Source organism: Anas platyrhynchos, chromosome 1, assembly GCF_047663525.1.
Source record: "Anas platyrhynchos isolate ZD024472 breed Pekin duck chromosome 1, IASCAAS_PekinDuck_T2T, whole genome shotgun sequence".
Taxonomy (NCBI): domain Eukaryota; kingdom Metazoa; phylum Chordata; class Aves; order Anseriformes; family Anatidae; genus Anas; species Anas platyrhynchos.
Genome location: NC_092587.1, coordinates 53,579,925 through 53,591,974, shown reverse-complemented (window position 1 = coordinate 53,591,974; position 12,050 = coordinate 53,579,925). Strand labels below are relative to the sequence as shown.

The 12,050-nt window shown below is 43.8% G+C and overlaps 1 protein-coding gene across 4 annotated transcripts in view; it reads left to right on the top strand.

Annotated features, from left to right (window-relative positions):
- Window positions 1–12,050, top strand: part of GRAP2 (GRB2 related adaptor protein 2) — a 102,747-nt gene that overhangs the window by 76,345 nt on the left and 14,352 nt on the right. Inside the window, exon 1 of one of the 4 annotated variants that reach the window (XM_027450967.3) lies at window positions 8,922–8,966. The exons of the other annotated variants lie outside the window; for them this stretch is intronic. The gene's annotated coding sequence lies outside the window, so the exon portion shown is untranslated. Of the gene's footprint in view, window positions 1–8,921; window positions 8,967–12,050 lie in introns of those variants that run through there. 4 annotated transcript variants of the gene reach the window in all.

Genomic DNA, 12,050 nt, shown 5'->3' with positions numbered 1-12,050 from the left:
TAGAGTTGCATCTTTAAACATATGAATTATTGTAATTGATTGCTTTTAAAACCCTTTCAGAAGCATTCCCAAGTGCAAATTCGTGCGGGCTGACTTTAATTTATGGAAAGGCTGTTTTGTAGCACTTAAGCCTTGTAAAAGGGGTGCCGTGTTTAAATGGAAGTTGGGCCATGAAGATCCATTAAGCAGAAAAAAAAAAAATAACAGCTAATGCAGCACTGAGGCTCAGAATGTAAATATGCAAGTAGTGACATTATGCAACGAAGGTACCATAGGAGTGCTAACTGTACTGTGTGGCAGATACCTCTAGCAGGGTTTCAATTTCTCTGTCGTTACTTAAACACGAAACTTTATATAAAAGTCTATCAGATGTTCTTCTCAGAACAGATGTGGCTGTGAGCTGAAATTATGTACAACACGGCCAAGATAAGAGGACTCTTGGAACCTAATTATCAGATTTCCTATGTTTGTGTTTAGATTATCATAGCTAAATGTACATTGAAGCCAACGTTTATATTTCTTCCTTTTGTAAAAGCACAAGAGGAGAGGAAAAATATATAAAGAAAATGGTGAAAAAAACTTTTCAGAAGAAAAACACAACTTGTACAGACAGGTGCAATTTTGTACAAAAATAGCTCTAGGGTTAAAAGGACAAAGAAATGCTACTTTTTCTTACTGACTTAACTGTAATCCTACTTTTGTGCAAAATACTATTGGCACACAATGCAATCTTAGTAGTAGAGTTGCAAGTTTTGCACTGTTGTCTGTGTTGCCAGGGTGAATCTTACCAAAACCAAAAATAAACAAAACATACAGAAGGAAATAGCAGCTTCCTCACTGATCTCACTCTTCTTCCCATTTTACATAAAACTCCATCAGCTGGCACGATCAAAGAAACATGCAGTAGCTGATTTGAAATGTAATACTATGTACCCAGCTGTAGTTGCTAGCAGATTTTCATACCATATTTTTCGCATATCCCACTCAAATGTATTGCTCTATAGTAGGGTCCAATAAAAGAGTAAAAGTTATTTTTACCAAACTGGATTAATGCCTTAATGTAACGAAATCTCTAGGTTGTGCTGTGCTCAGATATAAAGAAACGATAGCCTTCTGTTGCATCCTTTATTGTTTATATGTGAAGGGAGGAGTTTTTGTACAGTTTTGGAAATGAACCAAAGGAATGGAGCAAACTTATTCCTATCTTAGCATTTACACTCTTTTTCTGTATTTCCATTTCACATTATGAAATGTATGGTCCTGCCTGGATAAAGGGAATTCAGCATTCACGTGCACATCTAGTGTGTACTCACACGCAGACCATATGAGCATGAACAGCAGCAGAGCTCAGCCCTTAGCTGCAGTGCAAGAGCTCAGATTTACAGAAGAGTGCATGGGATGCTCCGTGTGTTTTGGAAATCTCTCTCTGAATGCCAAAGCTGGAGCTAATGAATCTTGAGTATTCTTTACTAATATTTGATATCATAATAGAAGGAAAGTACCTTTGAATGTCTGGATCTAATTGTAGGTGGGTTTTACTGTCTGTGGAGGCTGGTTGTTTTTAATCTAGTCTCATTTTGACGGATTCTTGATTTTGTTCTGACTCTTTCGCACTGGAAGCAACTTTTGGAAAGTCCTTCCTGAGAGGAAACGTGCCTGAAATACAGCATCATTCCTCATCCTAGTCTCTTGTATGATCACTTTGAGAAGTCTGATAGTTGGCACATAGCGCTTTGCAGACCTCTGACACCAACTGAAGTAGGACAGCAGGAGGTATGAGAAGCAACAAGTCTCCAGCTGACTTGTTGCTGCCAGCAGGATGGTTCCCTGCAGCTGTTCACAGCTGGTGTGATTCAGAGAAGCTTTGACAGTACTTGTAATTACACCACACACCAGTTTTAGGATGAGCAGTCCCAGAATTTCACAGAGCCCAAGCATGGTTTGATGCCCCCTGGATCCCTCTCTGTTGCAGTCTTTTAATAAGCTTAGATCCTCGCAGAAGATAAAGATCATAGCGGGCTACACCTGCAAAAAAACAGATGTACGTACACATATATGGATTGCAGATCAAATTCAGAGGTATGCATCCTTGTGCTTGTTCTGATCTACATCCATTTATCCTCTAATGCACCTCCAATATCAGTGCAAATACACTAAATGCTCGGGGTGAAGCTATTGATTTAGTAGCCTGTTGCAGCCTAACGTCCTGTGAGACCACAAAGTGCGAGCTCCACCTGTACACCAAGGCAGATCCCTCACATACATATGCACATGCACAACGGGAGTGTGATTCTTATTCTGATAACCACACACTTGCAGTAAAATACATATCAACCAGCACTGAAGCTTACCAAGAAAAGACGAGAAAAATTGAGAGGCAGTTAGTTAGATAAAGTATGAGGGGATTTTTTTAAAAAATAAAGAACATTGAAGGAAGTGGCTACGTTTTTTCATACTTTAGGTATTCATCTGGAGGGCTCGAGAAGGAGCTGCTCGACAATTGTGCCGAAAGAGACCGTTCGAAGCAACTTCCCATCAGGCGGCATTCCTCAAGTGTCGGCTCTTTAGGAGCAGTCAGGGAAAATTCATTCTGTGGGAAGCAGTTAATGGAGCTGCATTACCGACCCCTTATCGCTCTGCCTGATAGAGAGACAGCAGGTTCACTTCGGCAGCTCCAGAGCCCTGATCAGTTCAGATTAGGGGCACATTTTCTGTCTGGCTTAATCAAGCATGTTTAGGTATATTTATCATGATTAAAGGGGTGTAGCGCAGGGAGGGGGATGAAATAGAGGGCGAATACTGTTCTCTAACTTCAAATGGAAGCTTAGCAAATCCTACTGAGTCACTAGGTGCTCATCAAAGGGAGAATTTAAATCCTGAAAATGAATGTTTTGTTGAACACTCCAGCACTGGATTCAAATCACCGAAGAAGAGTTATTTCTCTTTCTTTTGTTTCTTTCTTCCCTGTACTGCTTGCATGCAGTGAAGAAGCAAATCAGCTCATGCAGCCTATGTTGATTTTGGCTTGATAGCCACGCAGCCCCGGCTTAGCTTACCGGTAACTCAAATTCTCGTAACATGATGACAAAATTAACTATAGTCATAAAGACCTAGACGAATGGCTCCCCTAGTTTTGTCATGGTTATCTTTCAGGGAAGCACAGGGAACCGCTTCAACAGCCTGGAGGACTTTGCTAATTATTAGCGTTCAGAAGGGTCGGTGATAAATAAATTGTAGACTGGGACAAGGCTCTTTTTTTCTAGAGGTAGCACAGCTTCTCTGTCTTCACTTGGCTGTTGTTTTTTTTTTGTTTGTTTGTTTGTTTTTGTTTTTGTTTTATTTATTTGAACACTGAAAAAAGAGTTAGCCCTATTCGTTATAAAATCAAGACGTGCCAAATTTGAGGCTGCTGTAGCTTGGTATAGTTCATAGATGATGGTGACCAACTGATAAAGCTAAAAGAGGTGGTGTTGGCTCCCAAGAGAGCAGTAAGGAGAAAGGTTTCATAGGTCTTTCTTGGTGCTGACAGGGATCAGAGACTGGGCCTGCTGGGGAAAGGCTCCAGAGCACAGTCAGGCTGCAGGATCCATGGGTTCTTGCCCTGAGCCACTGTCCCTCTTTAGCTCCTACGCCAGATAAGTGTAGAGCAGGCTTGGAAGAAGTGCTGTTACGATGAGCGTTGTATTCTGTTCATCGTTTCCTGTGGTCTCCAAACTTCTTTAGTCTTGCAGATTCATCCAGATTTCCCAATGATGGCACAAGCTGCTGCTTGGTGAATAAAGGCCTCCTTGACAGCATGGTGGATCTGCAGAACCTTAAAAAGTGGTTCATGACCCCCACATTGAAAACATCTGAGGCAGAACACTGCCCAGCCCAGCAGGCATGCTTTGGCTCTGTGTCCTCAAAGCAGCTGTCAACACAGAAGCTGTAAACCAGTTTCTTCTGTCTGGATTCTTGGGCAACCATGAAGCAGTTAAAGGAAATCTGTGGAAACCCAGGGGAATTGTTTGGCAGCAAAGAAAAGAGGTCAAAACTTCCCTTTCTCCATCGTAATCTGCTGCCTCCTCCTCTGCTAATCCATTCACTTCTGTGGCGGTTCAGTTCCTGTGATGGTGTAATTGCTGTCAAGATGATGATCTGGGATGTCACGAGCATGGCTCAGTGTAATCACTCTACAAAGACAGAAGGTGGAGAACTTAACTGATTATATACAAAAAGTGCTAGTGAGACTCTAGTAATGCAGTAATCGGGAGTTATGGGGTGGGGAATGTGTAAGAGGGAGTTGGCAGGTTTGGAGGGATTTGAAGAAAATATTTAATCTCATCAACTTTGACAGTACGTCTTTAGAATATGAAGCCAGAAGATCATAGCAATATGCGCCCAAAGAAAAATCTCTCAGAAGCACAGAGATGCTCATCAGCCAGAATGGTAGGGGGTATCTTTGGAGATGAATTAGCAGTGTGATGGGAAGGGTTGCTTGAATCATATAGCAAAATAGCAACTGCTGTTCAGGATTAGAGCCGCATCTCCTTGCAGTAAGTGGTGCTACATTAATGATACCAGGCAGTGAAAGTCGTACACTCTCCCAATGAACACACAACTGTAGAATTAGGACAGTATTCTTACAGTCAGAGCTTATTCCTGTAAGAAAAATGGCTTCACACCCTTGCTTGAAATAGGTGTATGAAATGTGCAAGCACAGTAGGCTTTAGTCACTGCAGCTTAACTGAATGTGGTTTATGAGGGTGACAAGTCCAGCGCTAGAACAGCAATAGGTGAGTGTGTCAACAAGCGATGCAGAGTTGACTGAGCTGTTTGAAAACCCTACGATGCGAACAAGCAGGACTACTGAAGGTGACCAACACGGCGCAGAGATTTCAAGACGATCTTTATTAGCAGGAGGCACAGCAAGCTGGGACGCGGCTCTGTCCAGATCAGTTCACGGAGCTCTGCAGAGAAGCTTTTACAGTGCTGCCACTCCTGTGCACTCAGTCCTGAAAAAAATAACTGCCCGCTAATGACCTGTCACTACGGACAGCCCGAGCAGCTGCCTGCAGAAAGCAAAGCGGTGAGAGAGGATGAATTGCTGTGTGTGGAGCACATCTGAGTGTGGGACAGGAATAGATGGGAGATCAGGCAGGAGCAGACAGCTTCCATTCATAACATTCAGCTTTATGTGGATTTACAGCCCTGATGCTCCTGAATCCACAGATGCTGAGTTATTACTTACAACAAAATATAGCAATTGAAATCTCCCTTGTTTCCAACTTCTGTTTTCCTTGCTGGCAATGTTACTTTTGGAGGCAAACTAATTAAGAACATGGAGAAGTAGTTTACACTGAGGACAAACAAACCATAGCCTCTTAATCTTTCATATATTAGCAACCTGAACAATTTGGAGTAGGCAAAATGTTTGATTCCTATGTTTTATTGGAAATAACATTTTTTCCTTTTTTTTTTTCTTTTTTTCTTTTTTTTTCTTTTATGTTCTGTTTGCTTTTATTTCTGGCAGCTCCCCTGCCTCCCAGATAGAAATTGAAGGTTAAAATGCCTTTGGAGAAGTTTTTTCTTTTGAAATCTCCAGTTCAAGAAGAAGTGAATAAGTTTGTTGGTTTTTTTTTTTGTTTGTTTGTTTGTTTTTGGTGAGAGTTTATTCTTAGGCAGTTTTCAGACCTCTTTGCAGACACACTTATGATCAGATTGTTAACTTAAGCATAAAACCAGGTGTAAGTTTATCTGAATCAAATTTTTTAAATCCAGGTCTTCCCAGACCATACCATAGCCATGTTCATCCATCCCCTCTCTGATTGTGCCAGTAGCAAGTGCTCCTGAGGATGATGTAAGAAGTCTGCAGCAGGTCGTTGTGGAGCAATCTGTCTGTGTGGCTTGGGGTTCACGTGGTTGTCTAACAGAGATTGGCCAAAACGTGAAGTCTTCAGCCCTTTCCGTAGGGTTACCATTAATTCTGGCAGGGTTATCTGGGTGTTTCTTTGAAATTTTTTGACGATTTTTTTGTGATGGTTGGTGAAAAGGTTAACATGCTACCATAACTGTGTCAGGGGAAGAGTATATCGATGTAAAAAAAAAAAAAAAAAAAAAAAAAAAAAAAAAAAAAGAGCATTTGTTCTTATCCTGCCCTATTCCCTATACTTTCTCATTGTTAGGAGCCTGCCACTGTTGAATCTTTTATTTGCGGCAGAGAAAGCCATGTATTTTAGGGTTTGACATTAAATATATTCAATATTATCATGGAATGGTTCTGGATATCTATCAGGAAGGCAGGCAGTGCTTTCTGACAGTGCCAGGCAGCAGGCATGAGTGACAGCTCACAGCAACTCTCTTGCTGGGGGGCTCGTTAGATCACATCATGGTAAAAACAGAGAAAATAGGTCATTACAATGTGTAATGTAATGTAATCTGTCAGGCCATTCACAGAGCATGAAAATGAACATAGCTGGAAAACAAGAGGACTGTGAGGATTGGTGTCGCACCTGGCTGTACAGAAGGTTGTATTCCTGATCTGTGCAGTGATGGCCACATGTAAAACTTTCCACAACAAGAGCTGACTGCTATACACTTCTTATGGCCCCCTACTATCCTCATCTATATATATATACATATATATATATATATTTATTTTTTTTTCCCAGCAAAATATATAGGGGATTATCCTCTGCAGAGCGAAATCTCATTCCTTCTACCCCTTCCTGGTTTGGGTGCTCCATAACGTACAGCCTACCTCTGTTTTCACCAGCAGCTATTCCAGGGACATGATTCCCTCCCGAAAGGGTGGTGCGTGTGGGAATGGCCACCGTTTGCTGCTGGACTGGTTGGCTTAGACCAGCACAAAGCGGTGGGTTTTGTGAAGCCCTGGGGCTCATAGGAAATGGTGAATCGCGTCAGGGTACAGCTCCACGCCGCCCATGAGGCTGTGCCCAGCCAGTTTGGGGAATGAGGGGAGGAAAAGGCAAGCACACAGCAAAGTTTCTTTCAATAGAGCCTGCTGTATCCCAGCACTCTTTACAATGAGCTCCTAGTACGTATAAGAAGCAATGCATAAAAATTTCCTCTTTGCCTTTTCCACGATTCTCATTATTTTCTACATTGCTTTTGCCTTTACCCATCTGACTTTTTTTTTTTTCCTAGAATGAAGGATCCTAGTCTGTTTTATGTGGACCTCTCTTGTACAGAAACTTTCCATTCCTTTGGTCATCCTTAGCGACTTTCTCTGTACAATTTCTAAATACTATTGCCTCTGTTGTTGAGATGGAGGGGTGAGAACTAGCTGCCGTATTCGCGTTACAAATATTCAGACAGGTGCCCCATGGATTTGCATGGTGACACTATGTTGCTTCAGGTTTTGTTCTTTGTTGTTTTCCTGACATTTCCTAACACACTTTTTTGACTTCCACTGAGCTGATGCTTTGATAGAGTTATCTGCAGGGGCTCAAAGGTATCTTTCCTGAGTGATGGTTGCTAATTTTAAATTCATCGCTGTGTTCATACAGTTAAGGTTGTTTATTCCCACGTCCATTATTTTGCAGTCATTAGCAGTGAGATTTGTCTTCCATTTTAGCAGTATTTTGAAACCCGTCTGCAAGTCTTCATGATCAGGTTTAATTTGTATTACCCTGATTTTTTTTTTTTTCTCATCAGTAAGCTTTGTCACTTCATTTTTTCCAGATTATTTATGAATATGTTGAACTATTCATTCATTTCATAACTTTTAATAAGCTGTTAATCCTCTAAAGGAACTTTCCTCTTCCTCTTGGAGAGCTTAGGAGGTTTTTTTAAGAGTCTTTGGTGAAAATCTTCATCTGAAAGGATTTAGAAATGCAAGTACCTCATATCAACTGATCACCCGTATCCACATGTTCATCAGCTCCTTCAAAGAACTGCATCAGATTTGGGCAGTATGACTTCCTTCTGCAAAAGCTGCGTGAAGGGCAATTGCGATGTCGCTGCTCTCTTGTGCCCAGTAATTCTTTTCTTCATAATTGTTTCTATCAATTCAGACATACAGAAGTTGGACCTGCCCTTTGCATCCCCTCAAAGCACTTGTTAAAACTGTGGTGTTTGCTGCTTTTTGGCCTAGTATTGAGGCCGGGTTAGGTACACATTTTATGCCACAGCTTAATTGCTCAACCGTTACTATTTCATGCTAAGTTTACGTTTCTGTCAAGATTTCTAAAATATCAAATCCTTGGATTTACTCCTGTTCATTTACTGTTTTGTCCTAAAACCTCTTCTTCCATTTCTGTAGCTGGAGACAGTTCCCCTGGCTCTTCTCTGCAGAGAAAACCCCAGTGCAGGGACCAACTCACATTCCTTTGGAAGATGCATGGATGCAGAGAATTCATTTAGCTTTTATGCCTCGTCCTTATCTTCTTTGAGCACTCTTTTTACATCTCAATCATCTGTCAGCCCTACAGACACTCTGGCAGGCTTCCTGCTTCTGTTGTCTTTGAAAATAATTTTATTACATGTTTTCATGTCTGCTGCTACTTGTTCCTCCAGATACGCTTTTCAACGGACTTTATATGGCTTCTCATTTAACTTGCCAGATCTGTGCTCTTTTCTGTTTTCCTTATTTGGGTACAACTTACACTTTTTAAGGGACCGTACCCTCCGTTATTTGTCTGTTAAACCAGGCTGGGCTGAGGCATCAGCAAAGGGCAGGTCCTTTTCAGCTGCCAGCACCATTATAAACATTCATCGTACCAAATATTTCCAATCTTAGAGGCTGATAATGGTCCATGCCACGGTTCTGTGCCCCCACGTCTGTCCCCTGTGCCCGCTTCTGACTGTCATCGTCCACACACGTGGACCCGCTACCGATGTGGCACATTTATTGCTGCAGGGAGGAGCCTGGTATGGGCTGAGCTCTCCTTCTCTTCCGTCCCCTAGATGGTAACGTGCCTCCTGCTTTCTAGCAAAGTGCCAGAGGAGAGGAGAGCTGCCACAAGGTATGGGGCGAGCATGGCTCAGGGACCTGGGGGGGCTGAGCTGTGTGGGAAAGGTACCAGGGAGGATGGTGGGCTTTTGGAGGGAGAAGTAAAGAAATGCAAGGCAGGGGAAGAGCATGGGATCCCAGCGCCGTCTTGTTCAGCAGCTTCCCCAGCAGGGCAGTGTTTCTGCAGGACAAATCCCTGACCCTCAGCCAAATCGGACCAGCTGGAAACCGAAGGATGAGCTGCCCAGCTCTGCTCTGTCATGACTGGAAGCAGCACAGAAGGCCCAGGTTTTCTCCAGGGAGATTAAATGCCATCCTTGTCTGGGGCATTTCTTGCCAACTGCTGTTGGTTATAGAGCCCTGGAAGTTTGTTCATTCTGTGGATGTCGTTCCTAGGAGCTTTATTTTGTCTGGGCGTTGTGCAGGGGCTCAGCCCAGAGCTCTGAATTCCTTTGGATGGCAGGACAGCCAAGACTTGAATGTGGCAGTGCTGAGCATTTTTGCAACTTGTTCTCCCTTATAAATTTTACCCTCTTATCACTGACAGTCAGCGGAGCCGCGCCGTTAACTCAGTAGCAAGAGGTTTGTGTTTTTGGAACGAAATATTCCCATGCCACTTGTATGTGGCTTAGCTGGTGACAACAAAGCTTTTATCTATCACGGCTCTTCTAGATAACGGGTCCCTTCGCCATTGTTTCTGCTGAAATGTCATCTGGAGTTTCTGTACAGATGTTCGGGGCTGAATTCTGTCCCTGGTTGCTCATCAGTCCGATAGGTTGTTCTTGCAGAGCCAAACAAAGGCACAGCAGCTCGTGCTGCATCCATCAGCGCAAAACCTCGCTGGATGGAGCTGCCCGCTGGAGGTGTGCGTGCTGGAGGCATGAAAATCCAACTTTTGTTCATGTGGCTCCTTTAAGCAGGCACATCATTGCCACCGTGCCCTCTTCTGTGATGTTAATACGTGAGATTGAGTGGGGCTGAGCCTGGGCTGTCCCGCAGTGGTAAGCTCTTCGTAGGTGGTGACCTTCCCTGGTGTTGCTGTTACGGAATTTTGATCCTGCTTGGTGTAGGGGAACGGTGTTAAACTCTTTGGGATGTTGCTGTCAGACCGTGTTGCTTGCTGACATGATTTAGGCCTTGACTCTTTTGATCAACAGAGAGATGCTGATGTTCTTGCTCAGGGAATGGCACTCTGCCAAGCTGAAATACCTACCTAGCACTCTCAAAGCCGAGCCACTTTTCGCTTCTCCTTTCATGAATCCTCTGCTGTGTTGGTCCCACAGATTGTCAGTAGCCCCATGCCCCTTGGATCCGCCTCGCTACAGTGGGGAACCACAGAGAAAAATTCACCTCCATGCGGGGAGTCAGCACAAAATGGAGGTACCGCTCGACCCACACTCAGAACTGAAAAATCCTCCTTTAAACGTCGCATAGGCTGCATGCTAAATCCCGTACAAAGGTGGTTTTCCCACAGAACATTATGCACAGTCTAAAATTGTCCTCGGTTACTCGAAAGCTCAAAGGAGTTGCACCAGGCAGTTGAAAGCGGGATCCGGCTGTTTGCAAACAGCAGCGCTGTCCTTTGGGATGAAAGGTGCTTGAGAAATGAAACGTACCTTATGACAATTACAAAAAAAATCCCATCTCAGTGTTTCGTGGGATGGTGCTCGAGGTCACACGCATGCAGAGAGGGACAGAAAGAGCCCCTGGCAGGGGCATTTTCATGAGGGCCCAGCACTGACCCGCACGGAGCGAGGATCCTCGAGGTACAGATGGAGGGAGGAACAGGATCAGAAAAACAGAACTGGTTTGAAGTTCAGGTGATGAAAAGTGGTAGGCTGGAGTTCAAAGACAGGATTATTGGCTAGTGTTGCTTTAGTAGTTGGTGGGGGAAGAGCTTAAGGCCACAGCGTTACTGCATTGCTGATTTATCAACACAGCCAACACTGTGTATGGCATTAGAGTCGCTTCTAAATCCAGCCGCTGGCAATGAAAAGCACATTTAATCCGTGTGTTAGATTGTTTGAAGAGGTATCTGTCTCCTGGTCTCTCCCCATGGTTGTGATTGCTGAAATCGAAAATGAGGTGAGAGAGGAGACTTTAACCATTTCGCAAGCCCTTCTCCCTTTGAGGGAGTCACGTCTCCAACAGCATCTTTATCGCTTGGGATATTGAGAAATGAAAGGCTCTCTCCTCTCATGCCCCCTGCAGAGAGAGCCCCCACTGTCTCTCCTGTCACTAAGGAGCAAAAACCAAGTACGGGATTTGTATTTAAGCAGTTTATTGTTTTTAACTGTTTGCTTTTGTTTTGTTTGTTTTGTTTTGTTCTCTCAAGCTGAGATGAATGCTCTGCACTTAGGAGTTGCTGGGTGCTTTTGCACTCCTGGCTCTGAGCTCTCTGCAGCAGCCCACCCCTGCAAGATATAATGCTGAAATACATCCCTTATTAAAGTAATTTTCCTTGGTCTTTTTCTTCAGTTCTCTTCCATGGAAGAGTATCATTGTCTATCCAGTTCCCTCAATGGTTAATTCCACCCCTACTTAATACCCTTTCGCTCTGTTAGCGTGCAGGTGGCTCACGCAGACTGTGGGGTGTTGCAGACTGGAGCTCCAAGTACGGCAGTGCAAGAAGAGAGGACAGTCCTCAGAGCAGGTCTGAGCTGCACCTACAGAGTTACACCAGTGCCTCGAATAAGAGAGGGGCAATCAGAGGCCAAGCTTTATCTATATTTGCAGATCTGATACAGACAGTGCAAATAAGTAAGAATTAAAGAGCATCAGTGAGTGGATGGTGAGAAAAGGAGGTGAAAAGGTCTAGGGAACAACCGAGAAGCTCAATAATGCGAATAAAGCACGTTGGTAAGGTGCTGCGATTCAGTAGTAAAGTGTTTGACAAAACTCCAGGCACTGGGCTGGAGTATGGCAGGTCACAACAGCCGCGTGTGCACCAAGCCACCTGGGAGGCCTCAGCACCGAAACAAGCCCGGCTGCTCCAGGACAGGTTCGTGCTTAATGGGCAGAGCTGCCTGTGGCTGCTCACCAATTTGCTGCGTAGCTCACATCAGTCACATGAATACAAATTCACCCGCAACAAGCA